This window comes from Cyanistes caeruleus, chromosome 6, assembly GCF_971803275.1.
Source record: "Cyanistes caeruleus chromosome 6, bCyaCae1.hap1.1, whole genome shotgun sequence".
In the NCBI taxonomy this organism is placed as follows: domain Eukaryota; kingdom Metazoa; phylum Chordata; class Aves; order Passeriformes; family Paridae; genus Cyanistes; species Cyanistes caeruleus.
Genome location: NC_141706.1, coordinates 18,526,465 through 18,553,800, shown reverse-complemented (window position 1 = coordinate 18,553,800; position 27,336 = coordinate 18,526,465). Strand labels below are relative to the sequence as shown.

Below are 27,336 nucleotides of genomic sequence, written 5' to 3'. Positions count from 1 at the left end.
TTTACAGTGTGTAGAGTGCTCCTTTAAATTTAATATAAATTTAAACTGAAGATCAAAGCAGATTCCTCAAAATACAAAAGACAAGGTTATTTTGAATGTTCATTGCTGTTATTTAAAAGGAGATGGTCAACACAAAAATTTGGAACAAGCCATATGAGAGATCAGAATCAGTACAAAGGCAAAACCCTGCAAATGAAGTAATCTTTTGTATACTAACAGGCAACCCCAAAAAGTAGTTAATATATGCAATTTACAAAGACATTATTTCATTCTTTGTAGATATAAATACTATTTGTAACTGAAAAGGTCAGACAAGTAATATTCCACATAAGTGATTCATGTACCAAGTACACAATAAACTGATAATAACCAAACTTTATTCTATGAATGAAACATCTGGGCCCTGAATATCTATAAACAGTTTGAAACTAAAGCTGGAATTTGAAGATGTACAGAGTTGCTGGAGTGTAAGTCAAAATTACAAAGAATCCTGCAGCTCATTGCATGTTTGTTAGACATCTCTAATCTCATACAAAACTGAAAAATTTCAAAAGAATTTAAGTGAAATGACATTTATAACAAGTTTGGCATTCATTTTTCCAGGAAGATTAAACTAATACCTAACCTGCATTCAGTCTCTATAGGTCAATGAGTCCAGGTAAATGAGCTGATTTGTGAATGTACTATATCGCTGTGGGACAGAATGTAGAAGTGTGGATTCATTCACAGCATGCACCAGAATGAGTTGCTAGGAAAGGCCTTGAGTGAGAGATGCTCTCAAGAGACTTTCCTTTGGGAACAGATCAGGAACTGACAGGCTGTAATTCTCACAGGCTCAGAGAAATCAGGTCCACAGTACTACACATACTCTCCACTCTCCCTCTCCTGCCTGTATATGTACATACATAGGGAATCCAAGGATTAAGCCACCACAATACTTATTTCAGTGAAAATTTCTCATTATGAAATATTTTAATTTATACTACATTTGAAAGCAAAAATACTTATTCTGGCTTCAACTGTTCTTTTTTGTTTGCTTGCCCTGCTTAAAAGCTGAAGGGTCACTTTCAAAGTAAACATTAAGAATCAAGAATTCATTCAGAATCCAGAATTCTCATTCAGAAGTAATGAGAAAAATATATCAGAATTTTTAATGACTTATTATTTCCAAATGAATCAAGAGGTAAAGTTAGAGACATGTTTATTTTCTCATAAACTTTAGCATATATAAATAAAATGCACAGTTCTAGGTTAAAAAATCAGACCTATATAAAATGGTTTTGAGGACACTTAGGTGACAAGAGGTCTGCTGAAATGGCTCTTTCAAGATATATTTTCTGCTGCAAATATGAGTTTCACCTAAATGTACTTTAGAGCCAAATCCATAATATAAACACATTTAAATGGAAAATATGAACCTAGATTATGGACCCAGATTTGCAGATTGAGAGTATCTGTAGTAAATTCAATCGATGTGGGTTCACTTTACTGTATTTGAGGCAAATCAGCTGTTACCAACCTGTTCACTGAATATTTGATTGATCTGTTAGAAATTACATTAAAACATTATGAGTCATGATGGCATTTCTTAATAGCTGCTTCAGTTCACAGTGCATGTGAGGAAAATGAGATTTTAAATTTACCTATTATGGGATAAACCCTACTCCATCTAGAAACTTGTATCTCTGGTGTTAGCTGAAGCTGACAGAATGAGGTTCTGTACAGAAATTCACTACAGAATTTGATGTGTTTTTATCCAGGATTGCCATGCTATCAGAATTATAGCAATGGGATTTTATTTTGAATTAGTTTTTTATGAAATTTATTAATTCATTTTTTATACCAAGACATCCATGGCTCAGACATATATTTCTGCTTAGTGAGGAAAGTGTTAAAGTCCATCACTAATACAATATTTTTAAAGTTTTACAGTACCATACATTTTAACAATCTTGGAAACTTAAGAAGCTGTCTCAAAGTAAGCAAAAAAAGCAGAGTTCATCTCTGTGCTTCCTAGAACATCTGATTCAACACTTTTCTTTGAATAGTTGCTCATGACAGAGGTCATTCTATGTAAGGCTTTAAAATTCAGATAGAGAGATTATTAAATGAAGAGCTCACAAGAAAGACATTAAGACAGAGACTTCTCAACCCGCACAATCAAGGGAGAAAAAAGTAGCCACCATTGTCACACTGCTTGAAGCAGGACAGATTTCCCATATACAGAAAATGTGGAAGGCAATTACAGCTTCACAATTTCCTGGTGCCTTTCATCTAAACACTACATAACTCTCAAGAAACATTAATGAAGTAAGCAGCTTAATATATCTAAAAAGTACAGTAAGGAAGGAATGTAGGAGGATTTTGGCAGATATCCTAGTACCCTGAAGTTGCTGATCATAAAATGATCTAAAGCAACGTTTGGAAGCCATAAAGAAAAAGATTACATCTTTTTTCATAATCTGCAGAGTGCTTTATGAAAAGTTAAGGAAAAAAACACTAACAAGATATTGCTGGCTGAGTAATTTTCAATATATGTAGTTTGTCAGTGAAAAGAAAAAGCAAGAATTAAAAAGAATGTTCATGAAAAAATGTTGATTTCAAAATTACATCTGTTTATTTAGGTTATCATCCATTTCTCATCTTCCAGAGCTCTGAAGAGTCCCATTTAAGTTTTAAAAATACAGGACTGGTTAGCAAACCAGAAAAATGAAAATTCAAGTTGCAATGAATTAAGCTCTTCAGATTATTTAGCATAGGTGTGAACAACTTTCCACAAAAACAGTAGCTTGAATGTTAAAAACATGTCTAGGCATTAGCACTTCGAGTTCTTGTAAGGCTTGGAAAGGAGAGAAAATTATCGCTGTGTAATGATTTTAAATCATTACAAAATCATTAAAATCTCACATTATGAGATAAAACACACACACCATCAAAGATTTTTCTAGAATTCTATTAATTTCTCCTGGAAATTTCAGTCAATGCAAATAAAGAGCTTTTGGTTAGTGTGCATCCTCTGATGGAGCACATCTTTATACAGCCTAAGAAAGTATGCTAGTATCATTTAAGGCTAGTATTTTAACATTTTCTGGAATTTTTTTTCTCTCAGGTACATAATTTATTAAAAAATAACAAAAGTTATGAACTGGACTCAGACTGCAATATCCCTTTCATTTCAAAGTATATACTTGCAGCTTTTAGAATTATTTTTCTCCTAATGCAGATGAGGCTAAACATTTATTAATAAAACCTACAAAATGTCCTAACTATAGAAAAAATATCAGTGATAAAACATCATTAGAAGCATTTAACATCAGAGCAACAAATTCTTGGCTTCATTACCTTAATTCAGTTATATTAAACAAAACATTTTGTTAGATGGCAATGATAAGGTCTTGTGTGTCTTGGCAGGAAAATAAAATTAAAAATTTTCTTTGCAAAATACAGTAACAAGTTTTCTCATTCTATTCCTTCACTCTAATACAGCACATGTTCTTTGGTTTAGAATAAATAAGTAATAAATAACAATAGGGCTAAACCAAAATAAAATTGTTCATGTGTTATCTTACTGTATACCTATCACCTTCGTTACCGTTCAAAGGTTTTTGGCTCCCATTCATACAAAGCTCTCTTCCATGTTTGTGCACAGCAGAAAAGAATCCATGAGTCTGGGCTTTACCAGCTGCTGAAAATCTGACTCTTCCAGTCCATCACAACTCATAAGTGCTAGTCTCCACAAGGCTGCCTAGAAAAACAAAACAGCATCATTGCAACGCACTCAGGTTTGGCAAAGTCTTCATTGCAGGAATCCATTATAACAATATCTAAGTAACAGCCATAATTCAAAACTGAACTGTGCAGGTCTAGGAATTCTGCTGCTAGGTAATCTTTCCTTACTGTCTTCATCTGTCAGATGAATCTTCCCTCATGCAAAGTTATTAAATTACAATTTTATTGGGGTACATTACTTTTAGACCTGAGCAACAGGTCTAAGTACAGTACAAGTCCTCAGACACCAGTGACAATACCTATCAGAGCTTGAAGCAGCTTATGTCTCAAGGACAATATTTTTGCCACATTTTTATCAGAAAACATCTTCAGGCAGTTACTAAAATATCAGGAGAAACAGAATTTCTGAGACAGGGAGGTAGGTAAGGTCTCAAGCAATAGGCATGGATTCAAAGAATGTGCAGCAACAACCTTAGTGAGACAGAAGAATCATTAGTGAGACAGAAGAACCCCCAGAGCAATGGTTCCCTGCCATTGCTCTGGGGTCTCTGCTCTAACCACACAAGATTAACAAGTCTTCCTGGCATAAAGGAAGAATAACCACAGAATTTTCTATGCTCACATTTATACTCTCGTCATCCTGAATAAGACCTGCTTAAATGAACAAGCTGCAATAAATGAGCTTTACTTTTACATTTAAAATAATACTAATATCATAAAGCACTGTCAAACAATATTCTTTAGTCTTCATTCACCAGAACTTGTGCTCCAACCCAAGATCACATATGTCCCCAGGGCCCTGTCACAGAATGCTTGGTGAAATCATTCAACTCTGGCACTTGGCTCGTAGTCTGTGCAGTGGAGATGGGATCTTTCTCCTGAGCAGAGAAAGTGTTAAACTTCTCTTGCCCACTCTTTGCCTGGGCACTATATTGTCTTGGCAATACAATTAGAACAAGAAATTGAATTGGAGTGGAAGCAAGAAGTATCTTTTCCCCTTTTTGGATGCTTTACATAAATATTTTCATATATATGTGTGAGTGCAGATAAAGGGTTGCTACCCCCATGACTAAAAGCTAATTTCAATGGAATTTAGGAATTAATGAAACCTTAAATTCCGAAGTGTTCCAAGGAATTTTTTTGGTGCTCAATAATGTGAAGATGAAGCCATTTTTCCTTATGTGCTTAAATCTTCAATTTAAGGATGAATAATTGAGAGTGTACAGGATTGTGCTTAAGGGGAAAAGCAGGAGACCCTGACATGAATTTAGAGCATTTCTGCAATACTTACACATTTTGAAATCTAAAGGGATGTTTTCTCCTTAATTTTCCAGTATAAGCATGAAAGAAATACTACAATGTACATACCAGACTTGCCACTAAAACAGATTCACCGTTATTTCTTTCTGTCGGTGATCTGCAAAGTTTAATCAGGTGAGGAACACCTGAGTGCACAAGAGTGTCAGGAGAAATAATTTAGAAAAACAACTCCTTATTTTGTGATATTTTTTAAGATGCATCATGTTTATCTTTTTTTTAGTAGATATGATCTCTAATGCAAAAATGATATGCAAATACTTAAGGGACTTTTGATGGAGCTATGCAGTTCAGAGCAGTCATAATTAATGTTTGTAAAGCATAAACAAATAAGTTGGATTTACTTGCTGCAGTTTCAGAGTGGAAATTGTGACCTCCATTTCTTCGCTACCAATCATCCCACACACCCTTAAAAAACTCCTACCCAAAGAACACATTCCCTCCCATTGGATTCATCACACCTGGACCTGCTGGGGTCCCAGATTTCTGTGCCCTGACAGATCCTGCCCAAGGATTTACATAAAGGAACAGAGGAGGCAGCAGTGTCAGATGGCACAATAAGGCACGGCTATATGATGAGTGGATGCTGCACTTCAGGTTTCTCTGGGAAATGAGCCAGAGGTTCATTTAGCTCCATTTTCTCAGTCATTCTTTAGGGAATATCTTTCATAAAGTTTACCAAGTGAGGCTAAAAATTAAAAAGAGCTTCTCCATGACTGGCAGTACCTCCTTACAGTGCCATTAAGTAGGAGGCACATCCTTACAGCTGAGTTTTAAGGCTGCATCTGCCACCTCAGGATCTCGGCTGAGCTGTGCCAGGGTAACTGCAGATTTCTGCTGGACTCGCTCACAAGCTGCAACATCTGCTGGATTTCCTGAGGAGGATTTTTCAAAGAGCATTTCCATTAAAAGTTGAACACCTAAAAGAATTCAAGAGCCATTGTTATCCACTCTCCAACAAAAAAAAATCAATGCAAAGAAGTAAAGGGAAGAGGGAAGCTGGGTTAATACAGACCAGCTACTGCCCAAAAAGGGCATGGAGAACATATAAATGAAGGCTGCAATTTTGACATCAGCACCCAAGTGCATCTTATCCATGCATAAGTTCATCTTCACTAGGAAGCTACAGAACTTCTGGATCTAGAAAATTACTAAGTCTTTCGTCCTCTAAAAGTTTGTATTTTAAATTTCACTAATTTATTTCAATCAGCCAAATGTAATTCTTTATTTTCTTCTAAATTAACTTAAAGATGATCACTATCTGAAAAACCTGTAGTGACATATTTCAGGTCTCTAAATGAAGTTTCACTCCCATTCAAAGTAATTTTTTTGTTTGTTTGTTTGTTTACATATTTTTAAGCAGGGCTTTAAAAGTTACTTTCTCAAACTGTTTAAGGGTATTTTAGAATGAGGAATCCTTTAATGAAGGAAATGATGAATTCATCTTTCTTGAAGTTTACCGTATGACTAACTCTTCATTCCAGAAGAGACAAGGTCATCCATGTCAAAGTGGCTTCATTAATTTATTGTTGCCTGTTGGAGTTGATATTCTTCTTGTAGCATCACAAAAAAAGGATGATGATTTCTCTTTTCTAGACTATTTTAAGTGTAAAGACAATTATGTGCTATTAGACTCCATATGCTATTAGACATTCAGATTACATCAGGTAGCATCAGAGAACATTTGCATAAATAATTCAGAGAATTATCATCAGAGCCATGCAGCTAGATAATAATCAATCAACATACAAAGAAGTCAGAGTTGAGAAGAAAGTACCTCAATTCTCCAGAATTTGAAGACTGTTCTCAGAATGTGGTCTTTGACTAGGACCTGCTTGTTATAACATTAGGCAGTCACTAAAAATATTTTACACACAAGATGAGTGCCAACCGCTCTCAAAAGCCAGGGGGAAAATGCTTCTTGTGAAATTCCATGACAGAGTGTATACACAAATTTTACTTGTTGTCATTGTCCTTGACAGTCCACTGCGGTGTCTAACAGGAGTTCAGCCTACTTGGCCTAGCAAACCAATATATGTGAATTTTCACTGTAATTTAATGTTTCCAACAAAAAAACCCAAAAAAAACCAAAAAAACCAAAAAAAACCCCAAAACCCACAAAAAAAAGCAAAGACACCTGTCTTTCTATATTGCTTGGCCTTGAATTTGCTGGCAGGTGTATTAATAAGGCATTTACATCTTACCACAATATTACCAGTATTACCACAATACAAGTTACTGAAACACTTTTTACTACTTTGCTTTCCATCTAGAAATAAGTCACACACACAGAACACCAGCAACATGGTCACAAAGGCAAAGTTTCCTAAAACAGTGGCATTATATTTTGGTTATGTAGAACCATTCCCAGGACTCATTTTGCATCCTGCAGCAATGTGCAATATCCAGCAGAGAAAGAATGCAAAATGAAGCTTTATTAGTGAAGCCTTTCTCCTTTATTGTGTAAGTACTACATTCCCATCTACTCAGACTCTCCAGAAATAAATAAAAGATATAATTCAGCTAAAATGCATACCATTTCCTTGAATGATTTCTGAAGCACACTGGTCCAAGAAAGACATGTTTGCCAATATTGTTACCACCTGTTGTTGAAAGAAGAAGGAAATATGAAGTCTAGTCCTACAGTTCACTAATATTAAATATCATTGTGGTTCATAAAATAAATGTGGCAGAAATATGGAAAATTTGTGAGTGCTGTTATTGCGCTGAATAGGTTTAGGTGAAATACAAAGAAATCCTTGCAAGACATTTGAAGTTTTGAGCTTTGATTCAAGGGAATATTTAAGGAATATTCTTCAGTTTTGTTGGAGTCAAGAATTGTGTGCATGTTAAGGCACAGTCTCAAAAGCAACTGGGCTTAAAATTCTGTTTATACCTTTCCAGAGGTAAAGACCATGGTTAGACTTTGTACCAACACATTCACTGTTAATATGTGCACAAGCACATTCTGAGATCTTGACTCACAGAATTTCTTACCCCCAATAGCTTTAACTGTTTTGGAGACTAGGTGTAACTCAACTTGCTTATTAAAGTGATGCAGCAAGCCACTGACAGAGATTGGACGCCATGGTACTGTTGGTTTTCAGTCAGCAATTCCCTTCACTGATACTGCATGCTTTCTCATACATCCTGCAAAACGTTCTTCTCAATCCTTCAAATAGTTTGCTTTTTGCATGCAGACACATCCCAATATTAACAGCATATGTGAGAGATCAAATAATAAATGCTAGAGATAGTTAGAATGCAAAACATAAATAATATTCTTTCTTAAGAGGTTTTAAATTTTCTCTAATCAAATTCAGGAAAATTGACCAGCCTCAAAAATAATGATCAGTTTTGGAACTGGTTATCACCTTTTTTAATAGTACAGTGTCAGTTCAGAAACCAGCAAACTTCTTAAATGTAAGGAGGCATGAGATCAAATCACCATTCTGATATCACTTTGCCATTTTCAAAACAAGAATGACTCATTTCCAATGCTGTGACATAAAGGTCTTCCACTTTTGAAGGCAGTGTTACAGTGTTGCCTCTCAGAATAAATATACTCACTTAGCATGCAAATGAGTTGCTGAAGCTCTACAGAGTGACAGGTAGATATATGGTAACTCAGTGTATGTCTATGTATTTATTCCATATTAATTATTAACTGTGTTGCAGGCAGAGTGTATATGTTTTCTCATTCTAAATTATATCCCGTTAATGAAAATTGCTTCCTCTGTGCAGAATCTGTACCCTGTGTGGCTTTCTAAGCCACAGATGAAGAATTCAATTAACCACAATTTGAATACATTCCAATTATTCCACTGCTTCAAGTTATTTTTTCTAATAACTATTTTCATACATAAAAATAGTTTGTGTGCATCTTTTGACACCAAAAAATTATTTGAGGTTATAGCTATACTTCCTTCATGTTGATTATGTGGCCCCTATATTTTGCAATATTTATGGAACTACTCTAAAGGGTTTGTATGTAACCTTATCCAGAAGGGTGTAAAAAAGACCCTTATGATCAATGACCATCAAGATCTACCTACATTTATTTTAAAATCATAATAGGACTCAAAAGGTAGTTAAGCCATAGATCAGCTCACTCCAAATGGATAGATTTTTCTTTTTCCCAAGAAAATTTGGTTTTGTGTGATGTAAAAAATGTAAAGAAATAAGATAATGGAAAAATATAATAGGCAAGCAGAATAGAGTTGACTTTAAATTTCCCCTACACTTTCCTATTTTAAAGTTCATACAACTTACACAAAAATTTCCTTTGTAATACAAACCAAAGTTCAAGGAAGTTTCCTATTAAGGATGAACTCTCTAGAGGAAAGCACAAACAAATGTAGACTGAATTTGCTTCAGAAAGTAATGCTTCTGTGAGCACTGGTATTAGTGAAGTCTTATCTCTTTCGGATTTAGATTTGATCAAAAAACACAAATAGATGTTTTCTAGTAGGTTCTCTCCCACTGTAGATTCCTTTTTTCTTTTTGTCTAATGATACAGAGGCTTACACTGCAGTCTTGATCTTTGCTTCTTTTCCCATTATCTGGCTCCAAATTTCAAAAGCCTTAGGCAGTCTCAAAAATAACTGCAAAGTCCTGTTGCTTCAGCAAATCAGTTCAGATGTTATTGTGAGACATGGAGCACACAAACAGATACAGATAAAAGTGACTGCCTAAGCCTCATTTCATAGATGAAAATTACTGGAAAAAAATAGATACCAAAAGCTCTTTCAGAACTGAAATTACTTTGAAATAATTGAAAGACTTTCAGATATTTAATATGGAATCTCTAGTGTTCAACTGCAATTTTTAATACTAATTTAATTAATTGCTCAAGTAATTGATCCTGTAAAAGAGCACACTCCATGATTACCAAGCACTGGCACCTGACTCAGTTTATAATTCTTGCAATTTTTCTGGATTCCTAAGGAATACAATGAACTTGCGGTCAACTCCAAGTGTAAGAAAGAAGACATCCTGGTGACAGGATACATGAGCTCTGGTCATTGCCTTCCTACCATGCAGAAGGAATGTGCTGAAGCCACCCACCAATTTCTCTACCCTAGCGATGTCTTGATCTGTGGGATTTGTGTGTTATTAAGCAAATTTTGTCAGGGAATCCAGCATAATTCCCTACCCCAGCACCTGTATTTCTGCTAAGCAGATTTGCTTTGGAGGTTGATCTCAACTCATGCATTTCCAATATCTGTATTTTAGCAGTGCTCTCTCATAGACTGACCCAGGCTTCTCCACATTTTGTCCTCTGCTATCCAAATGGGTCAAAAATTGTGGGTGCCTCTACAGAGCAGGAGTCCACTAAACATGGTGGCTGCAGTTTTGTCTGTGATCTGGAAGCTTTAAATCCACTGTACTAATGAGAAAAATCACAGAAAGATAGACTTCATCAAGAAATAATCAGAATAGAAACATAGAATTGGGTTGGAAGGGACTTCAGAGATCATCTAATTCCAATCCCTGTCACAGGTAGAGACATTTCCCACATGATCAGGTTGCTCCATCCAGCCTGTCATTGGACACTTCCAGTAATGAGACATCTCTTGGCAGCCTGTTCCTGTGCCTCACCACCCTCACACCAAATAATTCCTTCCTACTATCTAATCCAAATCTGCTCTCTTCCAATTTGGAGCCATTCCCCTTATCCTGTCACTACATGCCCTTGTAAAGTCGTTCTTCATCTTCCCTGTTGACTCCCTCAGGTCCTGGAAGGCCTGTGATATTTGTTTGCCATCAGAGGGAAGCTGGATGCATGATTCAGTGTCATGAGTTACAGCCAGAGGAACAGACCTCCAGGGTGCCTCCTGTGCTCAACACCTGCCTGTTTCGGTGTGCTCAGCTCTACACACCTAAACCACGGGGCAGTGAGACACAGGAAAAGGCAAAACATTAGGAAAGGAATTCTCAGACCAGCTCATGTTTTCGCACCTTTTGAAGCGGCACCAACTTTGCAAAATATCAACATGCAGAGATTTCACTGGGAGTAGCAAGATTTTTCACAAGAATAAGAGACTAAGTAGGTAACTTTCAGAACTTAAAATAAATCACACTTAAAATCAAGAAGCTTTGAAGGTTCATCTTTAAATGGTTCGTTGATGAACTGAGTATACGGGGATATTTGAGGGGCCCCTTACAGCCCATGGAAAATTTCCCTATTTAATAATTTAACTTCAAAAAATAATTTAATTATTTCTTATTTTTCAAATGTCAATACAGCATCATCATCTTAGTCCTGAACTTGCCCTGGAAATTAATTTGAAATCAAATTAAAAATCTCTACTTTTATAAGCAAAATAAGAACACAGATATTAAACACAGATACATCTCTAGTGACAATATCATACATTATTATAAAATTGGCAGTGTTGATCTTTTTTGGTTATTCTAAATATACTTCATAATTTAAAATTTGTTTCTTTTTCCACATAGTTTCCTTCCATTCCCTCAGACTTTCACACATATTGAATTTATGAGTGGTGAACCTTCCTTTTAAGTTCTGTAGACTGCTTTGCCCTGAATTGTAGGATTTTCAGTTGTCAAGAGCAGTTTAAATTTGAGAAACCATGGTTAATCAAGAACCTTTAAAATAATTTCCTATTGAGAGTCCGCCACTTTATTCACCAGCCTTCACAGAAGTAAACGTGAACGCTGTTTATTTCTATCTTTAGCACACCTTTTATAGGGTTTTACAGGGTCCACGGGCTAAGCAAGTTACTATTGGCTAATACACACAGGTTTGCACTCTTTCTCTTATACACAAGGATATTGTTTTGCTTTACTCTCTCTTCTGCAGGAAGGTTTCAAGGACTTTAGCCTTTAATATCACAACTTATTTCAAAGACTGGTTTGTGCAGACAGGCCTTTACTAATATATAAAATATATCAACAATTTTCTTCAAAATGTCACCTTGGAAATTTTTTTTGCTAAAATACGTAATTACTAACACTATAATAAAACTTTTCTAAATAACTAATGGTGACTAATTCTCATCAACCACTGTACAAAGGTACAGAATCTTTGTTGAAAAAGTGAAAACTAGATATAAATGCTTTGCTATAAAATAAGATACACTGAGAGTGTAAATCTGTAGTTATCAAAGAGATTTAAACTTAAGGAACATGTAAGAAATGGAAGGCTTCTGTGAAAACTTTCCCTTAGTGGGAGTTTTAAAAAAGTTCTTCCCTTTATTGTGAAACCAACTACTAAGGAAGAAAGATGCCAAAGGATTTGGAGGATGAAAGCATTCATTTTAGCCAGCTAAAAGGCCACTATCTTCCACAACTGAAGGTCCCTTACCTCATTTGTGGGAAGGGATGTCCCTTATATCTCGTGGGAAGGGGAGCGTCTACAGAGGTGGAATGTGTGGTGCTAATATACCCTTATTATTAATAAAGGCACACTGCTCAGTAGGCTTTTATCAGCAGTCTTGACAGAATAAAATATTAAAATGTAATAAAAAAGAAAGACACAAGCACAAAACAAGAATTAGCAAGTAATTTAATAGAGTGGCAAAATGTAATCAATATAGAATTGTTAATTCTCTTAGTTAATTACTCCTTTAAGGTTGACTCATTGCTAAGTAATATTAATTTTTGTACATATTATAAGAGCATTTTGTAATTGATTCAAATAAATGACATAAGCATAAATCATAGCATGTCTGCAAAGTTCCAGACAGCCATCTTCAGAAACAAAGTGGCATGGAAAACTACTCAGAAGCAAGACAGAGTCTTTTTTTCTGAATATAAGTTAAAATCATCTGAATGTCACAATTCAGGCTCCATCCACAGGGAGACAGCAAAAGAATGCATTTAGCAGGCATCAAGAACCAGCATTACAGTAAGCTGAGGAAGAAAAAACTTTTCAAGATATTACCTATATGAAAAAAAAAAACTTCACTAAGAAATCTCTGGAAGTTTTTTCTGGGACATGATATTGCATAAAAATAGAAAAAAACTCAAATTTCTTCTGATAGCCATTTTTGTGATTGGGAATTTAGTTTTTCTTCCTAAACACAGAAAATAATACACCTAGATAGCAGAAGCAGCTAACATCCCCCAAAAATAGTAACAGTGGCTGGAGACATAAACTTCTTTCAAATGCTTGGTTTATTCTGAGACTGTGCCAGGGAACTGTATTTTTGGCATGCTGAGGCACAGCAACAGAGACTAAAGCTGTAGGAAACCTTACATTTTGGAATGAAGGAAGTCTTTACTACATTTTTATTTACTTTACTTCCTATTGCTGACTAATCTAGATAAGGAATAGGCAGAATAGCCAGGTTCTCACATTATTTGTTTTAAAGGAGCACAGAGGACATGCACCCTGTATGTGTCACATTGTGAAAGAAAACATCCCATAAACCAGGGCATATAACTAAAGGAGTGATTGAGCTAATGACCACAGTTTTCTGTATTTCAGGTTAAAACCTGTGGTGAGGGAAACAATAACCATCTCTCAGACTTCCTTCAAGGCAGTGAAAAGCTTCTCATGGTTTGAAACAGACTCAACCAGCCAAAGCCACCTAAGAGACCTGATCTCCCCAGAGCAGAGCACAAATTAGCCTTTCAATACAAGTTAGTTTTTCTACTGAGTTGAGATTTTATTCTTCCAACTGAACCCCTTGCATTGCAAGTGGGAGCACATTGTCTTATCCCACATAGAATCAAAAATATGAAAGGCAGAATTTTAAGTAAGGAATTTTGCCTCAAGCATTTTCATGTTTAAGACAGTCAGTTTTGGACCCCTGAAATATAGCTATCCATAGCATTGACCATATAATGCCAGTCAGTACAGGTACTTATTTATGCTGGTCACATGTGCATGAAAAGACAGAGATAAGCAGTTAAAAAGAAAAACAAAAGACATCAGGAAAATTATTACAGTCTTACATAGCAAACTAATTAGAATATCATTAATATAATGGTGTGGTTAAAATTCAGATAGTCAGGTGATTTTGGCCTAATTTTCATTTTTGCATCTGTTACTAGCAGTCATGTTTCTTTCTTGATTGCTTAAGCTTTTTAAAATAACTTAATTTTAAAATTTATCAGTTCTCTTTCTAGCTATATTACTTGAAATCATGTTTTTTTCAGTGTGATCTAGTCCATACTGGAAATGATCCCACAGTTTTAACTTACAGTTTATCAACCACAGTGCACAGTCAGGCCTCTCAGAGGGAAGGGAATTCCAACCACATATCTAATGATAATGGTACTAATGTCAGAGCAGGATATTAACAGAGAGCTGTGCAAGAAAACAGTGCAGAAACCCTTTTAAAAGGTTTTGTTAGTAAATTCCCCAGTATTCAAGAAACTCAGAGTGAGAAGCAGTACTGCAAGTTTCTTTCATACAGACAGGGATTTTCAAAAGAAATCTTAAATAATTGTTAATACTCTTCTCATTAAAAACATTATTCTCAAAGTCCTTCACAGGGGATTCAGCAACATTTCAAAATCAAAACTTCTTTGTATTAAAGTAACATCTGTCTCTAATCTCCTTTTGACACTGCAATCTAAATTTAAGGGGCAAAAACTGTGAGGAAGGACAGTAAAAACAAACACAAATGCCTGATAAGGAAAAAAGATGAAGAGCAGAGAAAAGAATGTGGAACCTAGAGAAAGAATGGTATTAAAGATTTAAAATCTTAAATGACTCAGAAGATGTCAGTGTCAAAACCAGTAGTATCTCCTGCCGCCCTGAGAATTAAACCTCCTGATCTTGTATTCATAATTTCTAGCCACTTTCCCAGGAAAGTAACTATAAACATAGATGTTTATACATTCCATTAAAGAAATGTCTTTTGATGGACATCTCTCACAACCAATGTGATTGGGAAGATGGTAACCTAACTATCCAATCCCTGGTCATTGTCAAGAATCTATAAATACTGGAGTCACAGAAATAAATTTCTTCTTTTTCCCTATCATACACTGAGCCATCTCCATGTGAATCATTTTGTGTCCTACAGTGACAACCTCCCAAATACAAACAGGAAAGAATTTATTAAAAAAAAAACAAAAACAAAACAAACCAGCAACCATTTCCAATTTTTCCTTCCTGCTTAAAAGTTTTTCTCCACCTTAAACTGTTTTGAAACATAATTCACTGATGTTAGAGTTAGGAACAACCACTTTAAAATGGATGTGTTCACTGCACATTAATTCTTTGTCTTCTGAAAAAGAGAAGATCACAAGGTGTTAGACTATACCTCCACAACTTCACAGGTAAGGTGAGAATACTAACAGCACTGAAGAGACAAGTTGGAATGCAGAGAGAAAAAAATTGTTATACATAAACATTGTGTACCCAAATACACATATTTCATATTTTTCTATGTAGAGTCTAAGATGATGGCTAAAGTCAAGAAGATCCTGAATGATAAGGAGTCTGGCTAAACCCCTCTTCTGACAGATCTTAAACTCCATTAACACTGCATATACTACACTGCTAAATTTACACATGAACCCTTCTGAAAGGATATTTTGATGCTTTTTGAAGTAAAAAACCTGCTCTCCAGGAAACAACAGTCTGCAGAAAGAAACAGAATGTAGGACATTCATATCCATTTTGACCAAAAACTGGGGACTAAGGAGTCTGGAAAATACTGCTTCATGATTGTTCTTATACAATGTATTTTATTACAAAACTAAAGAATCTCAGTATAATGTTGCTGGCTACAGAAACAGTCACATGCTTCTATAAAATGGACAAATCTTGTTTATCAGTAAGTCCAGCTGTCAGTTCTAGATTTTTTTCCTGACCTAATCTAACACTGCCTGGTAAATGAAAGAAGAAAGAGGTTGGTTTTTGGATAGCAATGACAGGAAAGGTTATTTTGTCATTTACAAAAAGGATTTCCAGAAGTCAAAAGGCAGAATAATTTTAAAGGTGCTTGAGCAGTAAAATATTTTTTGCAGACAGTACACAATTTATCCAATATCCAACAGCTAGGCACAATTTCATTTATTTGTACCATCACAAATGGTGATAACTAATATTAATTCTATGTCCTATATAGAAGGACATAGTGTGAATTTAAGATGAGATACAATGGCACAAAGGAAAATGAAGTTCAGTGTTCCTTCTCTGCATTTCAGCTGCCTTCCTCCCAGTTTTGGCTTACAGTAAAGCAAAAACTGCTTTACTATTTATTTCTATTCCAAAATAGAAATTTCTTAAATCAGCATTAATGCTAAAGTAGTAATACTTTACTTAAATTAAAGTTTTGTATGAAAAACAGAGCATTTAAGTTTGAGAGGCTCTTTTATAAAATTTTATAATATTCAGACCATATTTTGCTGTATCTTTTATAAATCGTCTTACTTTGTTTAATTGTTTCAACCCTTAGTATAACTCAGTTCCAAATCATCTGTTTCACTGGCAAAGATGACTTGATCATTCAGAGGCCATGAAAATACCTTTCACATTTGTTGCATAATCCAAAATAAAATCTCGAATCAAAAAAATTTTCAAACCTACTCATCTTTAATCTCTCCCTAAGCAAATGTCTACTGTCTGGGACATAGTATTATATAGACTGGAAAAAAATATTGACTACATTACTTACCTAAAAGGATTTACAGTCAAAAACCAAAATGGCAATTTATAATGCCTTTATAAAATATAATATTGTAGTGCTGCTTTTCAGCTGAGTGTATTTTCCTCATTGCAACTTTGCACAGAGCAAATTAAAAGGCAAAATATTCCATGTGAGACTGCTGTAATTGGCAGACACCATCCCCACCCCCAAATACAAGACTGAAACAAGGGGAGCAGTTCTGTCAAACACTCACTTGTTCAGGAATTTGAAGGAAGCCTTCTCTTAAGGCTTTCACATTACCAAATCTGCTTACTGGAAGCTCTTAAAGACAAGATGAGCAGCACCCAGATTCCACCTCAGTAAAAGACCCCAAGGCAGGATTTTATAGTTCCCATTGCTGCAGGAGCCAAGGAGTCTTAGAAGCTTTCTGCAGCATGCCACAGAGAGCATCACCCTTTCTGCTCTACTTTTTCATTCTGAGGAGGAAGGTGAAGTGTTATGGGGGATGAAATCTCCTCAGCTCTTGGAAGAAAGCCATTCAGATTGCTGTTCAGCTAGCTGGTGAGATGAACTTGCATATTGGAAGCTGCAAAAGGCCTGGAATTAGCCTGTCACCTTAAAAAGTCATATGTATTTCTTTCAGTGTCTGCCTTCCTAATTAAAAAAAAAGGGGCTTCCTGTGCTACCCACAGAGAAAACTGCAAACTCACAGCTGACAGCAGAATTCAGATGATATTCTTTTATAAAGAAATAAAGAAATCAAAACTATGAGAACATGCAGGAAGAATTAAAAAAAAGGAATGTGAAGGATTGTACATATGTGATAGTACACAGCCATGTCAACATCACAGCTGATATCTCTGACTTTGCCCAAAGGGCACTGAATAATTATGGCTTAATTCTATCTTTTTATATGCAGTCCTGAGCTGAAAAACTAGTAAGTGCTATAAATATAATATAAAACAGCTCTTGTCACCCCCTAGAACACCAATAATCCGTTTCTAGGGTCCACTGGGCCTTAATCTCCAAGGCCTGGCTCCTGATTAAGGGTGAAAACTCCTCTGTGGCAGTGAGAATCTCAAGTCTACCGTAATTCATCTGTGCATTAGCATACACCTTTAGTATTCTGTGTCCCTTTACTAAAAAAAACCCAAAAATTAAAAATAGTGGTGAGAAGGAAAGGGAAAGGCAAAAGTACATTAGCAGTATTTGCTAATAAAAATTTGCAAACCATCTACCAGGCAGACAGGACTTTGTTCAAAGCCCAACAACATCAATGGGCTGGGGATCAGGTCCTTATTCAGCTTTTGAAGCTAATTCATCTTTGAAGTGACAACTGTATATTTAGGCTCCATGCATATCTTTGCCTCAAAGCTCTGTCCAGTCAAGTTTTGAATCTCTCCAAGGACAGAGATTCCACACCCTGTCTGGGTCCCTGTCCTAATTCAAGATGAAAAACAATAAATTCTACTATCTTAGGTAAATGGAACTGAAATATTTTTTATTTTTTAAAAATCACATTAAAGCTGTCATAGAAAAGAAACTTACGTTTGGCTATGTCAAAATGGACATAGTGCTGAAATCTTTTGGCTTTTACACAAATGTGACAGTGGCTTGCAGAGAAATTCCTCACCTGATCCCAGGAATGAGGAGTATGCGTTTGTCTGAGCACACTGCTAGGAGAATCTTCATTGCATTTAACTGGAGCAATATTTCACAAGCCATGGTATCAAAGAAAGTAATATCGGCAAGAGCTGCTGAAGCCATCAGGAAAACTTCACCTGATGAGGCTTCTTGGTACAGTTCTAGGAATGCAGAAAATAAGCTGAATAAAAGTCATTCCCTCATTGCAGCATTTAAAAGCAATATTTAAGCATCTGCAACTTGCAATAGTGATCTTATTAGCCAATATCAAATTCATAAACATGGAGATAAAAAAAGGAAACAAAAAATATAAACTTAATTTTATCAATTATGTAACATCATAGAATGGTTTAGGGTGGAAAAGACTTTTAAGATCATCGGCTCTAACCCATTGCAGCACTGCCAAGCCCACCACTAAACCATGTGCCCAACTCAACACAGCTTTTAAATACCTGCAGGGATGGCGACTCAAGCACTTCCCTGGGCAGAATTTTCCAGCACGTAAGAACCCTTTCCATTAAGTAATTTTTCCTAATATTCACTTTAAAATTCACCTGGCAAAACTTGAGATCATTTACTCTTGTTCTGTACGTGGAAGAGACCAACATACAACTTCTAATAAATTATATGCTCTACCTAGCACACCATTCTACTGGGAATATTTCACTGCATGTTATGGATGCTAACTGTGAAGCAAGGAGCATAGTGCCTGTGGAATAGCAGGCCACATAACTTTCTCAGTCTTGCCTGGGAAAGTGGCCTGGGAATTCATAAGGAAGAATTAAAACAATCCTCAGAGATAGAAAACAGCCTTGCAGGTGCTGTTTGTCTGCTCCTTGTTTTCTTGCAAGAGAAGGTCGAGGGGTGGTGTACCCCCCTGACCAATGATGGTGATGTGTTAGTTTACTAACCAATAAGAGTTTTCCTTTCTGTACTTTCACGTATCGGTCTATAAAAAAGACCTGAAGCAATAAACTGGGAGAAAATTCTCCTGATCGACTCCCAAGAGAGTCTGTGTCGTTTTTCTCGCCATTCCCAATACAGTGACAGCATGTTGTTCAAAATAAAGCTTGATATAACTAAATAAAATTGAATATAGGAGGCAGAAAGCTAACAGTAAATGATCTGTATGAGAATAATTCTATTATACATCTTCTTTACAACAAGGCACATATACATGTCGCTGATCTCTAAATCTAATTCTCTGTAGTCAATAATCATGCTGCATATTCAATAAGAAGTGCTGAAGAGACAATAACCTTTTAATCCCTTGTGCATATGTACTTTAACTAAGATGTGAATCACCTGGAAATGGGACTTCTGCATGGTTAAAAAATTAAACATATTACTGCAATTCAATTACTGAGTTATAAATATTACAAGGAAACTGGTGTGTGATTACTGAAATAGCTTTTTCAAAGTTATACATGTTCTATTTTTAATGCTTACATTTCTTGGGCAGAATATATACCACTAAAATTCCTGTGGAACTTAAACAGCAAGAATTGAGGAAATGATTCACCAGCTAATGACTTCTGGATAGGCTGTTCAGATTGGCACTTGACTGTGGTACCTTCTAATAATCATTTCATAATCTGAAAAAAATCAGGTCAGATGCCACTGTCTACAACAGAACCAAGCTCAGCAAAGGTTAATCCTGCTGGGTTCACAGCACAAGCATCTCCATTTTTTGCTGGACATCAGGAATAAACTGTTCCCTTGATTTCTGCATCACTAGTTCTATTTGGGCCTTTTGAAGAATGCCTAAGTACATCTCAGGTAATGCCCAGTCACCACAGAATCCTCACATCCTTGTACTACTCTTTTTTGCATCTTAAAAACAAACAAACAACAAAATAACCACAAAAACCACACAAAATCATGCATTCAAATGGAAGTGCTTAACCACTGGGCTCACTAGAAAAATTTCCAAATGTATTGATCTATTACACATGAGAAATCAAACTAGAAGACCCAAAAAGTAAACTCTGTCACAGAGCTCTGGGAAACAGAATTTCCAGACTAGAGAGAAGAGAATGCTTGAATGAAAGCTTCTGGTATTTGAGAGGGAGGGACCACAGTGCCAGAAAGAAGATATTCCACTCATTAGAAAGCAATGAGAAATGTCATCTTGTTTTTCTAAATTATTCTCACTGACCCAGATTAAGGAAAATCTTGCTGTTACCATTTTCTTGTTTTACCACAGATCAGGAGCCTAGACAAGAAAGACAGACCTTTTATTTTCTTGTAACAATACCATAGATTATGACACTCTACTTTTCCTCTGAATCATCATACAAATGCAGATGTAGTGGTGAGCTTGAGTTCTAGCAAGTTTGGAAAATACAACAGGCATAAAGATTAGCAGCTCTCAATATTCCTCTTTTACAGACAAAAATCAGACAAGAAGATGCTTTGCTGAGTCTTTCCTGAGGCTCTTAAGAAAGATTTTCACACAGATATTATTTTTACAAATATACATAAATTCTATTCACATGTGGCCTGGAGTAAAAAATATTATGTAATTGCAGAATTCTCTGGTTCAGAATTTAAAATTGTTATTTTATTTGTTAAGGGAAATATGGTAAACATTATTTAGGAAATATTTCTAATGAAAATGTAAATACCTGTTATTTTAAATGGACTTGGAAATCCTGTACAAAATTTACTGACAAGTGCTGTCATGATTTCTTCCTTATCTTCCAGAAAGCTTCTGAGATGCTGAGTGAACATGAGGAGATATGATCTGGGCAGTTACTGCTGCTGCATCTGCATGAGTAGCTTCAGAATGGCTGGTATCAGTGAGGATGTCAGCCAGGCACAACCTATGGAGAAACAATAGGTAGAAGTTAGAAATACTGTAGAAAGCACTTTTGCAAACAAATATGGTTTTCCATTTGTCTTTTCTTTGCAGTGACTAAACAACTCAATTTATTTTCAAAAAAAATTTGGTGGCCTTTGTGTTGCAGGAAGTTTCAGTTTAGCAAATATAAATGAGTTCAGCATACGAGTTTGTTGTCCTGCCAGAAGTCTTGCAGTTCCTTCTCCCTTAATAGCTCTGTGAAATAGATTTTGGTCCAATGAAGTCTTTTCTGACAGACATTTAAAGTTAAACATAAATTCAAGATTAAGCTCTGATAAGCAAATGTTAATTGCTACTATACCTCATTTGAGCTCTACTAAAGACTCAAACCTGAGCGTGCACTAAGGTCTAAATAGACTCTTTTTCTGCTTCTTTTCCCTGAAATTGTCACAAAGCCAACACAGGATCAAAAAGAATACTGTTAAGATGACCCTGGCTGAGGAGTTCCTGACGAGCTTGCACAGCACTTCTGTTACACCAGGTCCACACATCCCTTGCTTAATTCAAAGGGAAACAGAAAAATGAGAAATTACTTAAGTTTATGCTTCTAGAGTGTTTGAAGTGTTCTTACACAGTTCAGGCAGCTAGATCATACACACACATATAGTTTTAAATTATAGGACACCCACTGGCACAATAAAAGACAGCAACAGGGCACATTCATTTGTACCATTGTTAGCAGCAAAACACAGCAGTGTTCTCTGTGCACAGGGGCATAATCTGTGAACTTTCAAATCTACAGCAATGTGTTTCTCCCCATATAATATAGCCCTGAATTACTTAACACGTTGACAAGCAAGTAGTTAGAACACAGGATCATTTAGGATGTAAAAGACCTCCAAGATCACCCAGTCCAGCCAATGATTGAACATCATCTTTTCAGGCAGACATGGCACTCAGTGCTCTGGCAGTCATGGTGACTGCACCACCTCCCTTGGGCAGTATATTCTAAAGCTTGACAATCCTTTTCATGAAGACATTTTCCTGATGTCAAGGCTGAACCTTCCCTGGTGCAGCTTGAGGCCATTTCCTCTTGTCCTGTCATTGGCTGCCAGGGAGAAGAGGCTGACTCCCACCTTGCTCCACCCTCCTTTCACTGAGCTGCAGAGAGTGTTAAGATCTCCCCTGAGCCTCCTTTTCTCCAGGCTAAACCCCCAGCTCTGGACACTTTAGAAATACAAAGAGGAGTTAAGAAGGCTTAGTACTGAAAATATAGTTCAACACTCAAATGTAAAACAAACCCACATTTGTGTTGTACACCTGCTCGTAGCTGTGTTGCTCAGACTGCATTCTCTCAACTCAAAGCTTCATCACAACATCCATGTTAAATACTATCCATTATCTTCAAAAAGTATTTAGCAAATTAGTATTTAGTAAATCTCTTATTCTCATTTCTGTTATCTGTTAATACAGATGTTATCTTAATTACTTGTCCTGCAATGGGCATTAATTAAATTATTTGATAATCACTGACATTTACTGTATTTTTTGAGCTCTCAGAGAGGTAGGAGTAAAAATTACCCTCTGTAAGATTATTCACTGGGGTGCAATTTTTAATAGGGAATAGACCATATCATTGAAACTCTAGTAATACAGATAAATATAAAAGAAATTATATCTCTATTTTTCCTCAGATCACAGATGATATTTATCATAGAAGCGCTAGCACTGGCAAAAAGAGAAAGAATAAATTTTAAATGTTAAGCTTTTTCTTGACAAGCTTTCAACATTAATCTACCTACAGCAAAATATTTCCTCCTAGTTATAGCAGAATTCTACAGCTTGAAGCAGCAGATTCACATAATTCACTGGGCTTCAAGGTATATTAATAGATCTCAGTGTCAAGAATTAATCTATGTCCTCACAATATGATTTAGTACCCAAAGTGTGCTAGACAATATCATATGCAAAACCTAACAATTTTATCACCTTGAAATCTCCCCAGATCACACCTTGTCTGGGATCCAAAGGATGTTAATAACAACAGGCAGTATAAAAACTGAAACATATTCTAAGACACTAAAAAACATACTTCACAAGAAACTTCTAAGACCCACTTCAGCTCTCAGTTCCAAATTTACTGTTTAAAATTCACTTGGCCAACTTATATTCAATGACCCTGACAAATGATTTAAGAATACTTTATGCTGTTTGAGAACAGGTAATGGCTTATGAAAGAAAGGTACAAGAACATGGTTAATTTTTTCTATCACCAGTAATTGTGCAAATCAACATTAATAATATGAGATTCTAAAAACAAAGGGCTGTACTCAAATTTTAAATCACATATTTGATTTCATTATTTGCTAAGTAATAGTTTTTGGAAACTGGGAGTTGCTGAATTGTGAATAAAAAAAACAGATACAATTTTATTCAACACAAAGTTAAATTACATATTTTGGATCTGTGAAAGCCAGCACTAGCTATTCTCCTTCCTTTTCAGAAACATGTAAAATACTAACAAATTCAGGCTAAAATTTGCTCCATGCACTTTTTCGTCTCATCTTAAATATAGAAAATAAAATAATTCTACTTCAGCAGGCAGCCCCATTTACAAGTGTTTAGCAATAAATTTTAAAATGACAGGGGAACAATCTAATAAAAGCACTTTAACATCCCAAAAGAAATTGCTGCTCAAAGCGTTTTTATAATTAGGTTTCACACTGAAAGGAACTTTGGATGGCTTCCCTGTTTTCTGTTTAATTTTGGCTAAATAATCAGTGAAATGTCAAATCTGTTCATCACCTTGGCAATACAAAAGAACCAGTTGGCCAGATAATGCAAACAAATTAATTCCATGAATGCAACAAGATGCTGTGGAGTTCCTGCATTTGAGGAATGGCATTCAGTAAACATTTGATCATTAATATTTCAGTACTGATAACTGGAAAAATGCCAGGAACTAACTTACATCCTTATGAGCATAGCCCTGTTGTAGAAACTTAATCCAAGTGACAAAATAAATGTGTGACCATGTTACTGCATAGATCAAGTCTTCTGAAAGGAAAGAATTTATTTTTTCTACAACAGGAATGAATGAGCTCTGAGACAACAGTCTTGTTTTTTCAGTATACCTGTCCTTCCTCCTAAAAATAAACAAAACTAGGCATTGTTAAAGATACCAATACAAAACTTGGGATGAATTACATTAATGACTTCGTGATTTGAAATATTACACACAACAGCAATTTTAACTCTCTGCTTTCCATAAGGAGGTTTAAGGAAGTTTTTTCATGCTACTCTGGGAACCAGGACCCATTGCCTTTCTGTAAACTGCAATGTTTATGTTCATTTGTGTAAAATGATGCTCAAAGCTTTTTCTCGTCGCATGACTTTACTACTATTCCTGTTTGCTCACTTAATGTTCAGGTGGTCCCTACATATTGGTAAAATTTTGGTCAAAACTTTTTTTCTGCCTTCTCTAAATTGATCACCAGAGCAATTTAGTGAGACTAAATGGAAAGTCTTACAGGCATCTGTCAGCTGATTTTCCACTGTAAAATCCATGGATAACACTATCAGCCTAAAGCTGGGTGCTTCTGGTAAGATGATCCAGCAGAAAAAAAAGTAGATTTACAGAAGAATAAAATGGAGATACTGAGATCCAGAGGTAGGGTAGCAAATATGTGAACAATATCACAAAGGGGATCACCTCTTAAACAATCTCAACTTTCCCAGAGGAGAATTTCAAAAGCAGAGGCTGCACCAACCAGTCAAAAAGTGATAAATCAGAGCTCTGTGTGTCTTCTATTCTTTCATACATTGTGTAATAGCACCTCCTACCTGAAGCTACAACAGGTTAACTATATAGGTGAAGACATGAACATTACAAACCAAATATATAAAGGTGGATAAAGCACATCAAAATTTATAGGATGAGGATGAGGGTAACTGTGAAAGAAGGCAGGGAGGGAGGATTATATTCATCCAGCAAAACCCATATAGTGTTGTGGCAGAGTTTGACATTAATTGATATTTGGGGAGAAGTAAGAAACACAAAAGGAAGTGATTTCTTTAAGAGAAGCTGCTGGGAGCTTCTTCTGTGCCTGAGATAGGCCAATAGCTGGTTAGTTCTGAGAACTCACAGCATTTTGCGCCAATTAGAAATTAGATACGCTGCTGTGAATTCCACCTTTTAAAAACCACAAGCCTGGGAACTATCTCTCTTAGCTTCCGGCCTTGAAGAGGTAACTGGAGACCAGCCCCTGCCTGGCCCAGGTGGCCTGGCGGGGCCAGGCCAGGCTCTGCTGTGGCACTGGCCCCTCCTGGGAAGCCCTCTGGGTCCCAATCTGGCTGGGGTGGCTAGGGCCCCTTCCCAAGGGGGCTGACCCCTTCCTGGGGAGCCCGCTGAGGCCTTTGCAGTGGTACCGCCGGGCCAGGCCGGCCCCAGCTTGGCTGAAATTCTGCAGCCGCTGAGTTTCACCAGAAACTGCCAGACAGGAGGAGGGGAAGCCTCACCACATCAGCCTGCGGTGTGCAGCCTCTGAGTGCTGGCCTGGCTCCTGAGATCATAGTCGCCCTTGCCCAGTGCAGCAACAAATCATTCAGCATAAACAGCTCCAGCTGCTGCCCCCAGCAGAGCTCACATGACCATCCACAGGCCTGGGCAAGATTTAACCCTTCCACTACACAGATGAGACCTGCAGACCTCAATCCTCTCTCCATGGAAAGAAGAGAACAAAGTGACACGTAGAGAGACAACATGAAAACATCAAGGTCAGTAAAAGAAAGAGTCAAGCCTGAGATGAAAGAGGGATGAGGAGATGCTGAATGGGGAAGAATTATTCTTTTGATAGGGCCACGGAGATGGATAATGAGTCTCCTTTAATTCATGAAAGAGTACTGTGGGAATGAAGTATACAAGCTGTAGATCTGAGCAGAGGAATCCATTGATGAAGCCAAGCAGATGTTGGAGTAGCTGTGATCCTATGACACGCTTGAAGAGTGAGAGATGAGAGTGATGAAGACCCTTTCCCCTAGGGAGAGAAGAAAACCTCTGTTCCCAGAGATGATCACAGAGACAGATGGAGAGAACATTTGCCTTTGAAAAACTCATCCTTAAAATAATACCCCATGAGTTCATGGCCCATGAACACACCTCTAGGAGGGCTGTGAAAATGGGAGGAAATTTCACAATGGCAGAATTTTTGCCCAGGTGGCTGCTATAAGTAGAAATGAAAAGCCAGAAGAGAACTGTTTCTTGTGGAGAAGTCTCCATGGCATGACAACAGAAAACTCCTCTCCCTACTAAGACTGATGAAAAGACTATTGTATAGCTGTTACTGTTTTAACATCCCAGGTTTTATCTCTACATTGTCAGTTGGGAAAGGAAAAAGCTGGGCACAGGGAGGAAAGGTGTTCTGGAGGTTTTATTCAGGTTTTTTTATTCTTGTGGTCCTGTTAATAAAGTTTCTTTATTCCTTTTAAGTTTTAAGCCTGTTTTGCCCTTCTCCTAATGGATATCTCACAGCAAGAAATTAGTAAGTACCCTGGTGATTTTAGCCAGCTCTAAACCCACCACATTATTTGGTGCATTGGCCGGGAAACTCAAATTGGTGAATCTAAACCACTACACAGGACGAGGGTCCTTCCCCCGCATCATTATCATCATTCACTGGCTGATCAGTTTTGGTTTTGTGTTTCATACCTCTCATGCTAGGAGCAACAACCATTGGTTTAGGTTCACTGTCTGGTTTAGCTGCTGGCTGAGCTGCAGCCTGAGTGACTGGGGTAGCTGCTGATTTATCTCGCTGCCCTACAGTATCTAGCAGCAAGCAGTAAGCATACACCAGGGCTCAGCTTATTGCAATGATCTTTTTCACCTTATGGAGAAAAATGTGCTAATCATGGCACTTCTCTTTCAGGTATTTCCCCACCTCAGCCAGCCTGGCTAGCTCAGTCGGTAGAGCATGAGATTCTTAATCTCAGAGTTGTGGGTTCGAGCCCCACATTGGGCGCCAATAATTGTATTTGTCTTGGTATAGGGCAAATTTGAGCGAGAGCTTCCAAATGGGGTCCATCCAGAAAGCAAATTCAAGTGATCCCTTCCCCAGCTGCTTCAGGGAAAAAGATTTCTTTGGAGAAAAGTGGAAAAAACTGTTTAACAGAAATCGAATAATATAGAACAATAAAACTTCTCGCTGTTCAATAAGATGGCAAATCCAGAAAAAAGTCTTTTTAATGTGGTGTTGCTCAGCTAGCTCAGGT

General features: G+C 36.6%; 1 long non-coding RNA gene and 1 other non-coding gene across 3 annotated transcripts; one reads left to right on the top strand and one right to left on the bottom strand.

The window, feature by feature from the left end:
* LOC111930829 (uncharacterized) lies at positions 1–25,785 on the bottom strand. 2 transcript variants are annotated; one of them, XR_015288636.1, is made up of 5 exons: positions 25,588–25,785; positions 20,894–21,091; positions 7,583–7,649; positions 5,773–7,066; positions 1–3,745 (listed from the first exon to the last, which is right to left on the bottom strand). It is a non-coding gene; the product is annotated as an uncharacterized LOC111930829 (long non-coding RNA). The 2 variants fall into 2 exon arrangements; XR_002865328.2 differs by having other exon boundaries at positions 5,773–5,966.
* A 1,228-nt stretch (positions 25,786–27,013) lies between these two features.
* TRNAK-CUU (transfer RNA lysine (anticodon CUU)) lies at positions 27,014–27,086 on the top strand. The gene has a single exon. It is a non-coding gene; the product is annotated as a tRNA-Lys (tRNA).
* Positions 27,087–27,336: the final 250 nt, after the last annotated feature.